The 20,333-nt window shown below is 40.7% G+C and overlaps 1 protein-coding gene across 4 annotated transcripts in view; it reads right to left on the reverse strand.

Moving 5' to 3' along the window:
- The window catches only part of sipa1l1 (signal-induced proliferation-associated 1 like 1), a 54,088-nt gene extending 41,868 nt beyond the window's left edge, over positions 1-12,220 (reverse strand). For 3 of the 4 annotated variants that reach the window (XR_011038920.1, XM_068342157.1, XM_068342155.1), the window contains exons 1-2: positions 11,959-12,078; positions 5,742-5,893 (exon numbers count right to left, since the gene is read on the reverse strand). The gene's annotated coding sequence lies outside the window, so the exon portion shown is untranslated. Of the gene's footprint in view, positions 1-5,741; positions 5,894-11,958; positions 12,079-12,145 lie in introns of those variants that run through there. The other variant, XM_068342156.1, reaches the window with a different exon arrangement.
- Positions 12,221-20,333: the final 8,113 nt, after the last annotated feature.

A 20,333-nucleotide genomic window follows, 5' to 3' on the forward strand; every position in this document is an offset into this window, starting at 1 on the left:
ACTGATATGCCTGTTCCTCTAAACTTGGATAGCGACTCTGATGCAAGCTTGTAAAGTAATGGGTCATTTCCTTGAAGACAACAGTGGTCAACTACTCAGTCTTTATTCAAGCTTCATGCTTCTTGCAGAGCATGCAAAAGAAACAAACCAGCCGACTGGGGAAATTAACAGTAACACTCTTCACAAACGTTCCTGTCCACAATCACTGTGTAACACATTGCCACATGAGGGTGAATGATAGTGTGCAGTGACACAAGCTAGTGTTCTTGTGGTCTGTTTTTACAGCACATGATGAAAGGGTAGCTTGTCTCGGTGAATTTTTACACCAGTGAGTGGATGTAGGAATAAGAATGCAACAGGAAAAAGCTTTTTAAAAAATACAAATGTCTCCCAATTACGGTTAGAACCCTGCATTATCATTACACTGCAAGGTTTCTGACAAAACAACAGAGCTGCCATGGCAATGCAGTGCCAAAAGAAAGTTGGTGTAGTCTTTAACAATACAACCAAATCAATTTCCATGCTTACTACATATGATGAGTGTCAATTCGCTGATCGACTTCTACTCTAACACTTTAACTACTCAGGTGAACACAGGTGGACGCATCATTCAGCTGGGTTGGCATATCATGCATGGTTAAACACAGCATAGCTGGGTTGGCTTGATATTATGCAACACAGCACCACCCCCGCAGGCCCTGTTCACACTACCCCACTCCTACTTCAACTCCCACTACTGCACCATTGGTCATTTGCAGGCAGGGGTGTATTGAGAGATAAGGGTGCTTCATTGCTGACACAACCTGTGTTGATATTTCCAGCTTCGGCAACCTCAAAAATCTCAAATGAAGCAAATTAGTAGAGAATATGGTGTAGTTATGACTAGAATTCCTATTTGGCAAGCAGAATTTTGTTTTTTCTTTCCTATAATCGTGTGTTTTTCAAATTAACTCAAGGTTGTATGGATAAGAACACAAACGCCATTCATTGAGTGATTAGATAGCAGGGTTGTAGCGATCATTGATACCGCCAATGATTCAGTCTTTACTCCACTAAACTATTTGTTGCTGAGCAAAAATTGCCAAAAACGTGAACCTGTTGCTAGGCAACATTACATTATTATATCTTGTATCAGGGGAGAATGAGAACCAGTGGCGCTTTTAGCTGCCACCCTCTAGATATGCTTCTCATCACAGATGCATACTCTGATGTCTTACTATAATCATCTGATATGCGAAAATATAAAATTACAAAATCACAACCTACTGAAAATCACTGGTAATCATTCAAAAACTCAGTTCTACATTGGAAACTGTTTTCTCTGTCATTGATCAAGTGGGAGGAAGGTTACAACACTAAATACAGAATCAGTAGATTAGGTCTGAAAGTATGGATGTGTATAGTTACCATTTTGTGTTACCCCAGCAGTTCAAGAATCTACATAGTGCAATGTATAACCTTGATTAAATGAAAAACAGACACTGGCTGCAGCAGACTGAAGCGAGTCCTTACATGTCAAACTCTCCTCAACAGTGGCCATTTTTCCCACAGTGCTTGATGGGATGTTAAAGGGCTTGGGCAGTCACTTTATTAAAAACAACTCTGTGGGTCCTTGTAGAAGACGCTTTACCTCTAAATTTGAGCGCTGTCATTAGAAGGCAACACTAGGGCAGTAAACTCCCCTCCCATGTGCTAGTTGCTTCTTAATGAAAAACAGCAGTTTACTTAAGCTCAGATGTCTCACATCCATAAACCAGATTGAGCTTTCCTCCTCGCAGCTGGAGGGACCCAACGGAGGCATTAGCTAGAAGTTGTCAGAATGCCACTGGATTGGATCAAAGTGCTGTAGGGTAATTTGCCCCTGAAGACCATTTAAAACACTGTTACGCCCATAGAGTTGCCCGCACAGAGTGAGCGATTGGATAAAAAGGCAACCAACTCTGTTTATGGTGCTAGGGAGAGAAGCAGAGGAAACAGGTGTGAGGAGAGAGGATTCAGAGAGGGTGGTGTTCATCACCTGCTCCCGGGAGCTCTTGGGTTTTTTTTAAGCATGACTGAGTAGTGGCAGCATGTTATTAGGAGGTGACAATTTGAAAGAAAAATAAGCCAATTCTGTGAACATTAGGAAGTATTTTTGAGGGCAGCATCATACAATTATTTTCATGATCAATTAGTTTCCCAATTATTTTGTGAATTAGTTGTTACCTCTAAAATGAGAGCGAGAAAAAAAACAGCAGGAGAATAATCTCCATCATAGCAAGAATGGTTTCTTCTAGCTTCTAGCTGTTAATTATAGTCGATCAATGGATAGGGGATTTATTCTTCACTTCTACTATAAATTTATAACACATGACGACACACATCATCCTTGGTGACTGAAACTGAATGGCTAAATTAGATATTCAGAGGAAAGGTTTATCCAAAAATCTAAATGGCAGAGAGGCCACTGAACATCACAAACAAAACCCCCTGCAAAAGGCTAATATGCACTAGTGCGCATATCCTAACACTTCCAACCCCGCTTGTTCAAATAATCATTAACCAGTTCAGTCCTGAATAAATATTTTAAGAAACTTTGTAAACCAGACTGTAAACACACACGTCAGATATGAGACCATACAAACACACACACATTCACAATTTAAAAATGGGGGGGGTTGGGTAGTGTAGCACGCAAATGTCATTGTTCTAAAGCATGCTGAGCTTACATGACACTGAAAACAATTAGGTCATCCATTCGCTGTGTACAGAGAGCATTCTCACACATTCATCTGTGTGCCAGTTATGAACCCATGATGGGATGAACACGAGTTACAAAGTCATGGATAAAAGGAATCTATAGAATGGAAACTTCGCTCCGGCCTTCACCTAGAATGCCAAAAAGCACTCCCTCCTTGGATGTGCAGTGAGTCGAAGATTTCAGCAATACAGGAGATCATGGCAGGCCACTTTCCTGTTTTGGTTTCTGCTTCCACCACCTGCAAGCCAGATGTTGAAGTCTGGGTATCGTGGCCTCATTTCACTGGTTTAAAGTAACTGTATACCTGAGTCAGACCGATAATGCAATCTGCTTTGCGTCTCACGCCATGAACAAGCGTGAGAATTAAATAAATAGTTCAAATAATTAATTAACAGAAAAATAACAACAAATTGTTAACGTATAAAAATCACATTAATTAATGAATCTGTTTCACATAAACGCCACAAGACAAGCATTGTATGCGGCTTCCAACAGCCTAGGAATTCCCTGCGAACAGCATAATCTCTGGCTTTGTGCTGGTGTATGGATCTGTTGTGCTGGATGATTGTTGAGGATTCAACCAAAAGCCACTGCTGCTTTCAGTACATCACCATGGATTTGTATGTTTACCTTCTCTGGCACAATGTAGGACCTCCTTGAAACCTACAAACCCAAGCAAGATGTCTCTCATTACAAGGAGTCAACAGAGCTCTTTTTTCCTTGGCACAAAGAGCAAGTGCAGGTTTTATTACATTTTTTAGTGAATCAACAGGGCGATGTGTTGATTATTCAAATAACAATGTTTTGTATAACCTGTTACCCAAATGAAACTATTCTTATAGGAGCCCTCACTCTAAATTTGTAGTGTTTTGTGCAGCAAAATGTTTGTAGCAGCATACGATTAGAATTTAACTTATCCGGATCGTCAGCTGGGGCAGTGCATGGGTTGGTGGGAGCGGGAGACGATCTTTTCATAATCATTGTGAGCTTTGTCTGAATTGTTCGTTTCTTTTTCTCCTCATAAATTTCACGATATGGACGGAAAGCGTCGTTTGCCATCCGTTCAATCCTTGCAAATGTTTCTATGTTCTATGTCCATTTCTTCAAAGTGTGCACGGAGTTTATTTAACAGGGAAAAGCCTTCTGACAAGCCTTTGGTGGTGAACATTTTTTCTGTTTCCTCCTCTTCTTTCTCTGCTTCTCTTCTCTCTTCTTCTTCCACTCTTTCTTCTTCCAGCGTGATCAGTTCTTCTTACAGCGCGATCATTCGTAAGTTCTCCAAGGAGAGGTTTTTTGCCAGTTTCACTATTTTTTCCCGAATCTGATCAAGTTCTTCGTCACTTTCAAATCCAGCAGAAGAGTTCACGTAACGCTTGACAGTTTTCCCATACGCCATTCATACATTTCTCCGTCACAGCCTCCTAAGCAGCCCAGCCCATCAGTAGTGGGCTGGGCTATTGATCTCACGGTGTGACTGAACAGCGTGTGTGCGCCGTGGTGACTGAAGAGAGCGCGGGAGCCTCAGAGTGTGAGTACTGTGGCTGGAGGGAATGCCCGCGTTGCCCGGACATTGTGGTCGTAAAGTCGGTCGGTCGTAAGTTGCATAGGTCGTAAGTCGACGACTACCTGTATTAGTGTACAGACTTTGAACAAACAAGCACACACACACAAGGGGCCTATACGTGTGCAGTTGGAGGTAGAGTGGAGGGCAGCTCCTTCATGGTGCTCCCAACTGCGCCCAAATATTCATACTTTAAAAGGTGTCGTGACCGAAAATCAGTTGAAAAACACTGTATAGATTGAGTCAGCCTCAATGCCGGGGCCCAGAGCCATTAATCAATAGCAATTAATGTCCTGTTCCTCGGTGGCACAGTGGTCTATTGGGTACAATATAGCATCACCCACAACAAAGTAATGGAATCAAATCGACCTGATTCTAACAGGACTTTGTGGAGTTTATAAGCTTTACCCTCAACTACCCTGTGTTCCATCTGGGTTCTCCAGCTTCCTCCCAAAGTATAAAAACATGCAATATTGGTGAACCGGTGACTCAGACTCCATTTACACTGGAGAGTAAATGTGGCCCAGGTCAAGTACTCAAATGCAATTTTTTCAGCATGGAATCTGATCTTTTTCCACTTTGGGCCACTTTCACGTGTTCCAAAATCAAACACAGGATAAATTTTTCTGAACAGTCAGACTGGAATTTTGGCGACCCCGATGTCATCTTCCATTGATATTCATCACAAAGGAGCCTCTAAGGCTTTCAAGTACGCAGTGAAAATGGAGGAAAGCAACAATGGTGGTCAATTTTGGTCCTAATGATTTAAATCTATGGGTGATACCTCCATACAATTAAAACTTCTGTGGCTTAAGTTTTACTTTTCATTGCCCTATAAACTTCAATTGCATTAGGTGTGAATAGTTGCTTGTCCTTCTATAAAGCCCTGTGATGTAACTGTGACTTGCTTGGGGTGTATTTTGCTTCTCACCCAATATAAACTGGGACAGGCTCAATCCTGCCCCGAGGCTGTAGAATATAAACTGTTACAAATAAATGGTTGGTGAATGGACTGACCATCACTGACCATTTCTTTCAGAAAAGAAAAACAAAGATCCCTCTTTCATTTATTTAAATTATGAAAACCTCTTCAAAGTTTACACATTATAAAAATATCAGCATAGCCACAATAATATTAAAGCGGGGAATTCCAGCCAAAAAGGCAAGGTTAAACTGACAAAATCGCAGACTGACTGTGCTCTTTTAATGAATCACTTTCAAGGATGGGAAGCAACTGAAAAGCCCTGTTGATTTTAAAGACAGACTTTCTGAATCATCTCTTCACACTGTGGTGGATCTAAAATGTGTGCTATGAAACAGATGAGCACAACTTCCCTTAACTTCTTGACTAATAAAACAGGCAGAAGCTTCAAAGTTTGCTTAGAATTTTATAGACCGTATTTACAACATACTGCATTTCACCAAAAAAAGAAAACTTACTGCAAACAGATGACAGCCAAGCTGAAGTGGTTTCCTTTGGATCAGAGAGGCAACTCCATCCAGCAGTGATGAACAATAACCAGGATATGACTTCCTTTAATCCCGTGGCTCTGTTTCCCCTACTTGTGTGACTGTCGTCAGAGGAGGATTCCCTGCAGCGGAATACAGCAAAAACAAATGTCTGTTAAAGAAATCTAAACACAATTAGACCAAGAAAGTTGTCAAAATGTCACATCAATTGACTGAAAAAAAAAATTAACACTAATCATGGGTGAACATATTAATAAATATTTCGAGGAGGACACTTTGTTTTTGGTGCCCTCTAATTCATCACATCAGGCATCAAAGACAAGACTGCTTGAGTGCCAGCATAGTTCCATAAGGATGGGTTTGACGTTGACGGGAATATGGGTGGTAAAGCTTAGCCATGCTCTGTGTAAACAGGATTGTTCTGGATGGCATAACATTGCCTAGCAGATGATTTCTGGTAAACACAATGTTCTTATGGTTTTCTGTTGTCGCTGATGTGCATCACCAGAAGAATTGAATTTGCAGACTCTTAATCTATAGGTACACAAACACAGCCTAGAGTTTGGATCTAGTGCTAAAGATTATCTGCTGAACTGGATTAATGTGCTGAAAAAAGCTTTTTTTTTCCCTAAAATTGATTGTACTCCAAACTTGTGAATTACCATGCAGAGCGATATGCCAGTTCTGTGATTCTGAAAAAGAAAACAGGGCTCCACAGGGAGAGGGGAAGAAATATCCAGTGTCGCTGCTTCAGACAGGAATATATTCACCCTTCACAACCAATTTAGTCTGAATGGGGCTTTATGGCTAAAGCTTCCAATTACAGGACTGCCTAAGGTAAAACAGTCGCATAAAACTTCTTTTAATCTCTTAATACAATGTACTTTGCAGAACTGTAAAACATCATCATAATCTCCTGTGTCCTATCACGATTATCATTCATCCAGTATCTTAGAATTAAAAATGTATGAGTATTATTCCTGTACCTTAGATGGTATGACTGTTTGATTCGGCACTTTGTCAGTTTAGATGGTCCTGGATTATGCAAATTATGTGAAGGGTGATTTGACAATGCTGCCATGGTTACAGCAGGTGAAACCTCCTGATTTTTTGTCAATGGTCAATCATACAATTCATGCTCTATTCTATTTTCCCTTGACTATGCGCTACGATGTGATATCCTCTAGAACACATTTATTTAAAGTGTTGAAAGCTCTACTAGTATTATATACAACAGTCCTCTTAAACTGTCAACACTGATGAGTTCTTATTGTGCTTTTGTGCAGAACTGGATGTAAAGCATACTTGTTGCAAACCATAACTGGTTTTTGTGAAATCCCCACAACAATAAGTATTAAAGTTGATGGTCCATTGTGTGTGTCACAATGCATGCATTCTTGCAGACTGGTAATTTCATAACAGGCAAACTGGTTCTTACTCTACCAAGCAACATCTGAATCCATGTAAAAAGTGTGCAAAAAAAATCTAATGTCTTTTTCTTCTTTCATGTTCTTGGAATATACAAATATTTGAACTTAGTTTAGCTGATAAGTTATCTACCAGATATGAATTTTGATGTAACACATAAACGTTAATCTCGTAATGAACTGGAATACCCATAAAACAAAAATATTACTTTTGCAAAATTTGCAGATTTCTGAATGTGAGAATACTGGACATTGTCAATGTACTGCATAAGAAATGCAAGCACACATACAGTACATTAAGTGTCTCATGCCAGTTGTGATAAACCTGATGATTTTCTTCTTTAAACTGGGATGATATTCGATTTGAGCCCAGGTTATACAAAAAAAGGACTTATAAACATAGCATGTTGTCTGACAACTTGTGTTTATAGCAGTTCTGAAGGACTTCATTCAAAACAGAAAAGCCAGATCTAGTATGAAGATATTCCATTGGTATTTTTGGAAGCGGCATTTCATATTTTGTGCTGGTTTGTGTTTTCATTATGAGCTGGAGTTGTGTGTGTTCAGAACACTATAAAGCAGGTTTTACTGATGTCTTGCAAATTGTACCCAACTTCCAATGACCCATTCCCTCCAAAACATGCGTGTGTTGCAAGACTTAACTAATGTCTTTCCAGATGCAGAGAAACATTTTATAAAAGTCAATTAGCATTCAGCCCTCAGTATTTTTGATGGAGATTAAGTTTGAGTTACCAAATCTGAATTTTACTTTGTGCGTCAAGTTGTAACAGAGATGATCTGGTCCCTGGCTGACAAATTACCTCTTGAGTGTGGGAATAGCTCTGTAATTTCCTGCCAAATAGCTTGCATAAATTTAGGGTTGCAGCTTCTCACACACTCATGTGAATTCTCTCAAAATGGCACTGGAGAGACAACAGCAATTACCAAATCCAACGGGGTCACAAAAGCACTTCTATCACTAATACCAGCCTAGGCAGTCAACCATAGCACTATTAATTTCATCACTCAGCAAGAAAAGATTTTGAGAGCACTGTCTGCTGGAAACAAATGGCAAAGCATTCAGTGGAAATTTTCTTGATGCGCTTGTTTTTGTTTTCTTCAAGGGTGGATTTATGGTTCTCCTCGTCAGGTGCTTGTGATGTCACCATCAATTGTCAAAGAATGGAAGACTTGAGTAAACAGTATCCTGAGAAATCAAATATGACAGGTGCCATGTTATGGTTGTTCTCCAAGCTCTACAAATCATTCATGATGGATCACAAATAAATCACAGAACCTAGCAGTCAACACATACACTCATGCAAAGTGACAAAATCAATGACAACATACTTGATGGTAGGCTTTGAGGCCTTTGGGTACAAGGAGATTTGAGTGTTGACAGTTTCTTAACGTTAATTCACTTATTTGTTATGTGATGTGTCCATAATCCTTTGTTGTGCCCTTTCTTTAGCTACAGCTAGACTGCCCTCAACCATTTCCAATGGTACTGCTTCATTTTATCCAACTCTTCTGTATATATAAGCTCTCTGAAAATGTTTCCAAATATGTTTGAAACTAAAGCAGAAGTTATGTTAAAAGGCTCCATCCACATATGTTCTAAACAGTACATAAACACATCTTGAGTCTAAAACATTTCATTCTTATAGGACATGAATATGGATTATGCATCCTAAACACATTACTGTTGATGTCATCAAAGCAAGCTGTTTGGAATGTACATTTTACTCTAACTTCTACAGTTGGAAGACATTCATGGCTAAGGCTGAAAGCATTTAGGAATTATTCTCATAATACCTACACTCTCTCTCATTCTCGAAGCTTTCCATCTGCACAAATTGTCCCTTCTGTTCACTTCTGCATGGATTAGCCTGCCTAGTCATTGTTTCATGAGGCTTGTATAATTTTTTGCTCATCTGTCACAACTGAAATCTAAGCTTTTATCCATAATACACTCTTCTTTAACATGCTATAAACCACTCATACTTTTCTAATTAAGAAGTTATTCCATTATCTAGGAAAAACTGAAGAAAAAAAGGGTATCCAATACAATGAATATTTAGATTTTATGTTCATTCATCGCCAGTGGAATTGTGAAAGTTAACCACCTCTTCTTGTGGCATCATTTTCCTTCTTTCAATAAATTTATAAATAAAAGTTCTGACATACATTCTGGTTAATATAAGAAATATACAGTGCTTTTGGAGCAAAGGCGTGAATTTGAATTCTTTACACAGACAAAAACTGACTCATTGGGAGCCAGTGGTTTGATTAAATCATTCTGCTCTGCACTGTGATCAGTTTACTGTTGATGAGTAGTGCTCTGGTATTTTTCAAAAGACAGCCCACCCCAAGACCTTAAACATAGGAAACGCATTCCAAATTCCAGCGTTCAGACAGACGGAGAAGCAGGGGGGGAAACAGAAATACATAGAAACTACAAACTGAAGACCTAAGACAGGGAGGGGTAATGGCAGAAAGAGAGAAGGAGAGATAAGGTAAGGGACGTCGATAGAGATGATGAGAATGTCAGAGTCCTGGCATGCTTTCCACAACAGGAAGGAAGGCAAGAGGAAAAGGCACCGACAGTGACGGGAGAAGGGAGGAGGGAGGGATTTGTGGGAGGTGTAGAGTAAAGAACTAGCAACAGAAGTGAGACAGGATGGGAGGACTAGGAGAAGATGAAAGAAAGAAGCAGGGCGAGAGGGGAGGCAAGTGAGTGAGGTTGTAAACAGGTAGGAGTCTGTTTTCAGCAGGTATCTGTGCTATTACATTGCATGTAAAGAGAGAGAAAGTACAAGTTGACCAGCCATGAAACAAACATCTTTTTTTTGCCTTTGCATTAGCCAGATTCCTCGCTGCAAGCGATGCCAAAAACTTTGCATTTTCCAGATATGCCTACACTCCACTTTACAAAAGTCTTGCAAGAGGGACCTCATCCCATCACAGTGCATCTGATACAAATTTCAAATTAAAAATTATGCTTATGAGCAGTAACCCAGGGAAAATCTTTATTTGAAATAACAAATAAAAACCCCTGCCATAATTAAAAATGAAAGAGTTGAATTTGAGAAGCACGCCACCTGCTAAATCTTTTCCAACAACTCCTACATTTCTCTTTTCCCTCGCCACCCTACATATGTTTCAGAACATGCATGTTTCCACCTACACGCTCAATTTCAATAGCCCACTTAATATTGGAAATGTAACACAGCCTACAGGCATTCACAGTCACCAACAAGGATGGGCTGTGGCATCCGATGCTCAAATTTTTTAGGGAGGCTTGACACAACAACTGAGGTACGCAAGGCGCACAAAGCAGCTGAAATGTTGTCTCGGTAACAGAGTTCCCCGAATGCTGCTGTTGTGTTTCAAGTAGAATTTGACCCACCCCGGCCACCCGATGAATAGTGACGAGATCTCTTTGACCTGTCTGTTTAAGTACTTGGCAAAGGAAGAAGCAGTCTCTCTCTCTCTTTGTGTGTGTGTGTGTGTGTGTGTGTGTGTGTGTGTGTGTGTGTGTGTGTGTGTGTGTGTGTGTGTGTGTGTGTGTGTGTGTGTGTGTGCCCCCTGGAGAACTGAAGCTGAAGTTGAAATGGCAGAAAGAACAGAAGACCAAGCAGCTACAGGGGGTCCCACTTACAATAAAACACCCTCACAAGGTGTCATTGGGGCAGAACAGAGCTCAGACCAGGCTCACAAATTTCCATATAAGCAAACTTTAAAAAGTCTTAGAACTTTATCATTTAAATGAAGCTCCAGCATAACCTACAAAAGTGTTTTACTCAGAGATTAGTTTGACCGGTCTGTGGTAAAATGCTTTTATTGTCGAGGCGTTTATGGCTTTATCACTTAACTGAAGCACAGTTACATCACTGCTCACATCAGACCCCTCCACACTGACGGCCATTTTGATTAATGAGGCTGGTTTTGACAAGAGAACTGGTTAGAAATGACGCTTTAACGTCACATTTGATCACCTGCGCGTCACACGACGTGCGTCGTTCCATAATCACTCCATAATCCGCTGGGAGAATAATCAATAAATAATCTGACTGACTGAAAAAGGCGAATTTTAAGAAGAGACGATTCACAAACTTTGCCTATAAAACAAACAAACAAACCAACAAACGGTGGCACGTCCCTGGAGGATGTCTGTCCATCCACATCTGATGCCCCAGAGAAAAACGACGGCAATGCGCTGCAACGAGTTGCACTGTTTACGGACGTGATTGTGCACAAGATGAGCTCCTGAGGAGCAAAAATAAATAAATAAAATAAAATAATGGACAGCAAGGTTGATAATGACAGGAAACCCACCGGAGCGGTTGTAGCTAGCCATCCCAATTCCACGGCGGGCAGACACGCACTTACCCGGGCGTCAAATACCGTTATCCGACGGGCATTTTCACCGGTTTCCTGCTTATTTATGGGTCGCTGTCTCACGTTTAAACTGTGGGATATCTCAAGAAGAAGCTCGTATTTAGCTAATTAAAACAACAAGGTTGATTTTTTTTGTTTTTATTTTTTAGCTACATAAATAAAGCCGTGACAAACTACGCAGCAATTTTACGACAGCGAGCTAAACTTTTTTTTTGGGGGTGTTTCTATACCTGGAATTCTATACCTGGAATAAAACGCGTGTTATTGAATAAATATTTAACAATAGACTGGTGTTAATTAAAAGATGACGGTGGTGACATCGTTCGTGTGTATCGACAACAGACCAAGTAGAGACTCACCTTTATTAGTTTCCACCTTATCGGCTCTTCACACAGGAAGAATGGGGCTCACGCAGGTCAGTCACCGGCGTACGAAATAAAAAAATAATTAAAAAAAAAAAAAGACGCCACGGCCGCTTCACAACAAACGAATCATGTGAAAAGAGTTGGTAGCCTAAAAACAGCTGGGAGGTTGTTTTTTTTTTACCTTCATATGTCCGCGCACTCCTCCGACCGCTTCTCGGTTTGTTCAAATCAGAAGTTCATCCAAAGTTCCGTCGGCTCGCTCCGCCTCGCGACGACGACGACGAGGTCAACGCCTCTCGGCTCGAAGTCTCGCGATATTTCCCGGAGAGGCTTGTTGTAAAAGGTTACAGTAAACGTCAAGTCTCGCGAGATCATAAAGAAAGGGATCTAAAAAAAAGAAAAAAAAAACAAAGAGCGGCTGGGCAAATTGCGGTCGAGAGGATGTAAAGAGAGGGAACGCGTTGCTCTGGCAACAGAATCCGAAGGGCTTTTTAGCTATAGATTTTTCTCGTCAAGCAACTGGTGACTTTTTTGATGAGGACTGCATACGACACGGAACAAATAGCTGTGTTACATTTATTATCCAGGAGAAGCAAAGGCATCATCCAGTGAATGTCCATATATGAAAACTGTGACGTTGCTGTGATTATGCAAATAAACAAACAAATAAACATACAAACACATTTTGCGTCATATGATAAACATCAAACATCACGCCTTCCTATGTGTGAGATATTTGGAAAAACCAATAAGAATTTGCAACAACGACAAATTTTGTGTATGCATAATACATATATAAACTGTTATTGTAACTTAAGTACTTTAAGACCAGCTTTGCTTTCCTCGCAAGGACTAATTATTTCAGCATAAACATTTTAATTATATAAGGGAAGGAACACAGCCCTAATTAAAGCAGCTGAGCAAGTACCAACATAAGGAGTGGGTGAATTATGGGTGTCACATGAATTCACTGCTCCCTCCTACACAATCACCTATGAATAGTTACGTTATTGTTCTCTCAATCCTTTCTCTCCTGTCTGTTTTTTTTCCTGTCAATAATTATACATTAAGTATTTCACATTCTCGTCTTGTGTCACTCTGTTTACATTTACCTCTGCCTTCTCTTTATTTCCCCTTTCCATCTATGCATCAATTATTCTAAAATGCCATACAGGATTACATAAAGATCCAATAATGACAAAGAAAAAGAGATTACCATCATGAAAACCTCTCTGTTCCTGCAGCTCTATGGGTCCTTACACTACCCACCCTGTTCTGTCATGGGGCGGAAATTTGTGTGGGCGATTTGTATTGTTCTCTGGTGAAGAACTGCTCTCCCAGGATTAGCTGAATTAGTTTTATTGTGAAGACCAGAGGATGAAACTCAGCACGGATTAAAGCATAGGAAAGAGACATCACGACAATAATTGACAATGAAACCAATAAAACAGTGAAGCATCTGTTCCTAGGGTTGGAGAAAATTGTGAAAATAGTTTATACTGGATAAAAAGGGTCCTATATCTTCATTCAGTTTGATTGATAAAAATAAAATGTTAGAGTCTTCCTAATTTTACTAAATTGCACCAACAATTAAGCAACACATTTTCATGAATTTAACTCCATTATTAGATTAAACTATGAATGATATAGAAGCAGATTATGCAGCACAGACTTCTATCACAAAGGAGCATGTGTGTATGTGTGCGTGTCTGTGTGTCAATGATGCAATAAACACTTTACAAGCTGTTGATATTTCTCACATCTCACTTTCCAGCTCATTTTCCTTGAATGTGTAACTGAAATTGCAAAACTGTTAGGGGAGAAAGAAATTAGCAAAGCCCGGATTCTGTTCAACATATCCGTTACACTTGTTACGGCTCCTGTAATGTGTTCATTTTTGCTGAAATTCAAATATTGGTCCTGTGATAACAATTTTGATCCCCCCAGCCTGAGGTATTTTGCTGATGCTGAGTTCAGATCCAGTTCAAGGGTGGTAATGGAAACACTTCATAGCAAAACATTTGAATGTATTTGTAAAGTATCTTTAGGACAAAAATTCAAATTGTGCATTACAAGCTATGGTCAGAATTAATATTTTCAGTTTGAGTGCAGATCGCATTATCTTGACTCAGTTTCATACAATATACTAATTATATTCACTGACTTCTTTTGTGATTTGAATTTAGCATTAGCATATGTCAACAATACACTCAAGCATTGAATGTTTTTTATGTCCTTCCTGATTTTGATTAGAATATTTAAATTCATTTTCAAACATGGACATATGACATTTTCAGACTATTTGTAAGCTTTGTTTTTATTCCATGCATCCTGTCCGATATGTTCACATTCATCTTTGAAGTTCAGTGTTTTTCTCTTTTACACCATGAACATCTGACGTTACAACATCAGATTGTGACACAGTAGCGGCCGACCACTACAATCTGTCTCAGAGTTATTAAGATGTTGAGTACCGAGGCCAGACATGCGACGACCACCTGTGGGATACATGTCAACAGTAACCCACAGTGGGAGAGTGGTGGAATTCCTGGCTGCGTTGTCCCTGGAGGCAGAGGAATGAAAAGAATGGGCCCCATTCAGCAAGTTCCACTCAAACAAGGTTCTTGCGCTAATAGAGATTGACATGAAGAATGGCGACAAGTAGTATTCACATACACTGGCTCTTTTGTCTTCGCCACTGAGGGGCATTATGCAGGGAGAGCACTCTCAAAATACACAGAATTTGATGCGCTTGTTTTTCACAAGTGGAAACCAACGTGACTTAATTGGAGTGTGCGTGCGCAATTAGTGTTTTGTTGCACGTCGCTTTTGTGCGAGTAAACAGAGTTATTCACCGGTTTGAGTGATTGGCAGACTTCAGTTACTTAACAACAGCTCATGGGGTTCATTCCACTCATTACTTAAACACACTTTCAATGTTTGTTTCTTGGATCTCACATGTTGTCAAAGACTGCAAGGACATCCTATACATTTATATACTTGAACATGCAAAGTTTGCTCCAAACACTGGAGTACATACCTTCAAAGAGACCCACCATTACCCTTTAATTTGATCAAGCTTTAAAATTAAACTGTTTGTCCTATAATTTATAATATCAGTTCACTGAATTAGTTGTAACCTGGTGGATCAGGATTATTAGGATCTGCATCATATCGCACAAACTCAAGCATACACTCAGTATCACCTAAATATGTATGCATTATTTTTGGAGAAATTAAAGGAAATGCTGAAAAAATACACCTTGGATGCCCTACAAATTCAGAGATGTATTACTATCATAACAAATATTGGTCTCCTAGTCAGAGAAGTGCATATATAGTAGGTTGTAGCCTGGGATTTATGGGTAGACAGGCTCAGTTTAAAGCAGAGTTCTACAAATGAATCGCTTCATCACAGGCCGTTTGCAGTCAGCCTTATTTGAACATGCCTCAAAGTCCTTTCCACGCAGCAGAATGCCAGCAGCTTAAACAAACAAACCACAGACAAGACTAAGGAAAGGCTGTCCATCAATTATTTACCATTTGTATATTTTACGGGTGAGGCTCCCGCCGTACGCCAGAGGCAATGTTGAATCAAGTAGGAAAAGTTAGAGATAAATGCAGAACCTTATTCCGTTGTTGGTTTTCCCTCACATTCAGTCTGCCAGTGGGTAAAGAACCATTAGAGACACGTGTATGAATGTAGTCTGTCTTGTCTTTGGAACTGTGCAGATCAACACCTGGAGCTGCATCTCAAAAGCAAATCTGCACCATGATCCTCACATCACAGCCTCCCTTTGTGGAGGATAGGAACTTACAGAGAACTCCTAGGATATGTTTAAAAAAGCAGAGGCACAGACAGAATTCAAGCTGAAAATACCTCCCATTTGCCCCTGCATGCTCACGCACACCTCCCCATGCAGAGAGCTGGAGCGACGTGACTCATGCTGGTGTGAAAACACAGCGGAGAGGTGGGAGGATGACATCACAGCACCCTGCAGGAGAACAAGTGCCTCAGAATTGGACCCCACTCAAGCATGCACACAAGGGCACAAACATCTATGTACATATATGAACACATTCTACTGCTCTGACACCTCTTGTTGGAAAAGCTCCTTCCCCTCCTTTGAGCATGCTCACAAACACACTGAACGTTTCCTCTCCAGAAATAATACCGGTTGTCCTGAGGAGACATTGGAATAATGTTTATGAAGGCATGAAAGGGGGCAAGCCAATGGTTGGACAGGATGTGGAAACACTCTGAGAGGATTTGGGGGTCGAAGTTGAGCAATCCAGCTCAGACGATCCACTCTCTTTCATTCCTTTGCACATTTCACCTGCATTCAGGAGAAGTTCAACGCCGGCTGCACGGACTCAGCTCCAGCCTCTGATGACAGCACAAGTACAAAGAAGTGTGATAAATCCACACATTCCGCGTGCAAACGTGAGGAAGATCACATGCTCAGCGTCTCTAACAGGATTGAAAAGGAGGAGGCAGGATTGAAGCTCGATCCGAGAGGCAAGTTGCCGATGCAGTGATTCACCAACAAAAACACATGTCGCCATACTTCCGACAAGCGATGTGTCCTCCTGGGTAGCGATTAAAAATAGTTAAACGCAGGCTGGCGAATGCACACTTGAGTCATGCAAACATACTCTAGTCGCATTCAACCAAACAATCTCAGCTCGGGTCCATTCAGAAGATGCCCCGGATTTTAGAATTATGGGATGGAGCACTTGCAAGAATAATCAGTTATTACCATTTTTATCTAGAGCTGCAAGAAAGAGATAGCCACACATGATTGCGATGATGTTAGCTCCAAAAGCTGATGTGGCAAACCAGTTGGGAACACGTTTAGAAAATATGGAGGCTCATTTGGAGGCTGCTTCAGTTGTTCTCCTTCCACAGTCCACCAACTAAGACAAATGTCTGTCTAGGCTGCTAAAAGCCAAGCTTCCGCTCAAGTCAGAATTCAGAACTCCACATGTGACCTGTGGAATCAGCGAAATCAGGAGTCTATCATGAAAATTCAGAGGCTGAAGGATGGGAGGACAAACTTTCTCTTTATGTCCCTTGATTTCTGCTTGATTTATAAGCATTTGGGGTGAACTTAAAGCACACACAATGTGGAAAGACAGACTTTTTACACTATAGAGTGTGATGCTGAAAGGAACATTCATCTATCTTGCAGTATCTTGGTATCTGAACTATAGTCTCTAGGTTGTCATTACCCTTTTCCTCTGATTATTTATCACTTTTATTTAACCAGGAAGTCCCATTGAGACTATAAATCTCTTTTACAAGAAAGGCCTGGCCAAGGTAGCAGCCGTCTGAGTGTTTTTGTAGGTTATTCCATGACCATGGTGTGTGATAGGAGAACGCTGATCCATCAAAAATCAGGGAACATTCAGAAAGCAACCACTTAAGAGGTTTACAGAATGTAACTAAAGCTGATAGAAAGAAGGTTGCTGAGGTATTCTGGGAGTTTACCCACTAGAGTTTTATAGGTAAGTAAATACAAGTGTTGTTGTATATAAAAGCTTATCAATGTCCTACCAACCCAATCACAAAGAATGCAGTGATGAGTGAGAGATTTTGCATTTGAAAACACAGAGAAGCTGAAACAAGTCTCTTTAAGGTAGAGGAGTATGCGTGCATCTAGAGAACAGTATATCACCGTAATCAATGACAGAAAGAAAAATTACTTCCACAAGTGGTTTTCTTTGCAATAGTATGTAAAGCATGATTTATTCCTGAAGCAAAAGCCGATCTTCAATTTTAGATTCTTTAATAAATTCTATACATGCACGGTACATTAAATGAAAGCTTTTCATCAGTCCATATTCCCAAGTAGTCGTAGGAGGACTCCCTTGCAATCAATGCCCCATCAGGGCAATCAATGAGCACTAGAGGCAAAAAACATCCCTACTGCTGGTATGTATGTGTGAAGTGTTGTAAGGTGAACGTGGCATAACCCTGAATCGACATGAACAAACTGGGATGTGTGCTTCCTGTAGGAAGATTAGAGACAGACGGTGATTGGATCACAGCCAGGCCTGACGTGAACCAGGAAGCAGTGCTGCTCAAGGTCGGCCAATCAACTACTTGGAGAAAAGACACTGGTTACTAGGAGCTTATAGGAGCTGTGACAAAGACCTAAATAGTGTAGTTGGCTGCAGCAGCTTTAGCTTCAGTCGATGCTAAAAGTTGCCATTGCTGTTGAATGATGAAGAAAACGACGCCACAGTTTTAATTCCCACTTTTACCATCAATCTGCTTTTCTTGTCCCAAATTTCTCCTCATCTTCATCTCGTGCTCTCCCTTGAAAGATCTGTCGAATATCCCCTCCATGCTGCAGACTGTACCCATTCCCACCCAGTTTAGTTTTTAGATATTGTTATAGAGGATCGATGGAGAGGCTTCTCAAGAAGGAGGTGGCTCTAAAAGCACGGTGTGACCACAGGTGGTATGGGAGGATGGAGGACAACATGATTCATTGTTAGATCGAGCTGTACACGAAACCTTCCACCTACACTGCTGCTGCACCATCTGAACGTGTGATTTAGAGTTTATTTTCGCCTCTGATTTTACGGCTCGCTGTGACGACGGAGCTGCAAGCTTCATTTGGACTGGAGGCAACTGTGAAGCCCAGAGTGGAGGGGGGGGTGGGGGAGGGATCTGGGCTTGACAGGGGGCTGCAGCAGTTAATTAAAGCTGCTGGCAGGTATTTTGGGATTAGGAGTGGGCGTGTGGAAAAGGCCTATGGTGGCCTCGGAGTGGAGTCGTCATCGGATGTGTCAGAGCAGCGATGGAACGTTCTGATTGAAGGGATTAATTTATGTTTGTGTTTTTCTTTTTTTGTTGCTATAAAATCATAGATTACACATTCTGAAGAACATTTTTTAAATAAATAGATGTACAATAATTAAATTCATCAAGCTAAGAAGATGTCAATGCATATTTTTTGTCCTTTTAGTGTCACAAATCCACATTTTCACTCTCATGGCCAGACAAGATAGTAATTCTAGTATGAAAATGTGCATGCATACGTTCATATTGTTGTAAATAAATAAATAATGAGTTGCGTTCATGCTCACAGGTGGGTGGTTTGTGCAGCCTGAGGGCTACTGGCACAGTGACCGGCCCCGGTTCTTATAGTGGCATGCCAATGGGAGGGATGAGGCCGGATGTTCTTCTCCTCCTCCTCCTCCTCCTCCTCATCATCATCATCATCATCAGCTTAGGGCGGAAGGATGGGAAGGGTACCTGAGGATAACATCCGGATTTCTCTCCATCCTCTCCTCAGCGACCACCTCCAGATTGCCCTCTAGAACCAAACTGGTAGCTACTAACAAGTTATCATCTTGTGTGGAGGATGCAGTGATTTTTCTGGTCCGAGCAAAAACTGTGATGATTCTTTAACGGTAGCCTTAGAAATAAACGTATTAATACAGTGAAAGTTATACCTTAAAAGATAATATAATTAGATACTCATTGATGCTTTTCATGCAAAGCCAGGCTGTTTTCCTGTTTATATAGCGGCAATGGACCAATGACCATTTTTATAATGAAATTTTTTTTTTTTTAAATTGTTTTCCCTCGTTTTTGGTTGGTTAGTTGGTTGGTTGACTGGTTGGTTGACTGGTTGGCCATCAGGACTAATGATAAACTTGGATGAGGGTTAATTTTGGTGTAGATTCAGGAAAGGAGCAAATCAAACCTCTTACTGATTATCAATTTTTCATTCAAACTTTGATGACAAAACAGAATCATTCATAAATCCCTACATGTCTTTATTTGTTAAAATGAAACATACATTATAAATAAGCAGTAACTAAAGCTTTATATATAACAAAACGTTCAGTATTTCCATCTAAAATGTACATACTAATAGAATATTAAAATTAAATAAATGACTAATAACTCAGTTTAGTACTTGAGTAAACGCCTGGATCACTGACCACGCCTCCCAAACACTCACTTCCGGTCACACCTGAACGCATCATATGGCCGGATGTCGGAACAGCTGTGAGACTCGGTCAGGTGTGGCAGGGACTCACCTGACGGAAAATGACGATGATGACGTTTCACCCCCCTCCCCCTCCCCCTTCCTTCCCGGGTGTAAATACACTATGCGTGTGAACATGGTCGCGCGTGGGCGCGACGTGTCAGCGCGCGAGGTGACTCGTCCTTCTGTACGTGTGTCCGTGTGTCACGAAGCCTCGTGATGACACACTGAGCTGTGGAGCGAACGTTCCGCATGCATATTCATGAGTTATGCTAATCCACCCGAGGAGCTTTAATGAATTCTCCGCATTAACAACTCAGATGAGGCGATGAATAAAAGCTTTGCTGCTTTTTTTTATTT

Source organism: Antennarius striatus, chromosome 19, assembly GCF_040054535.1.
Source record: "Antennarius striatus isolate MH-2024 chromosome 19, ASM4005453v1, whole genome shotgun sequence".
In the NCBI taxonomy this organism is placed as follows: domain Eukaryota; kingdom Metazoa; phylum Chordata; class Actinopteri; order Lophiiformes; family Antennariidae; genus Antennarius; species Antennarius striatus.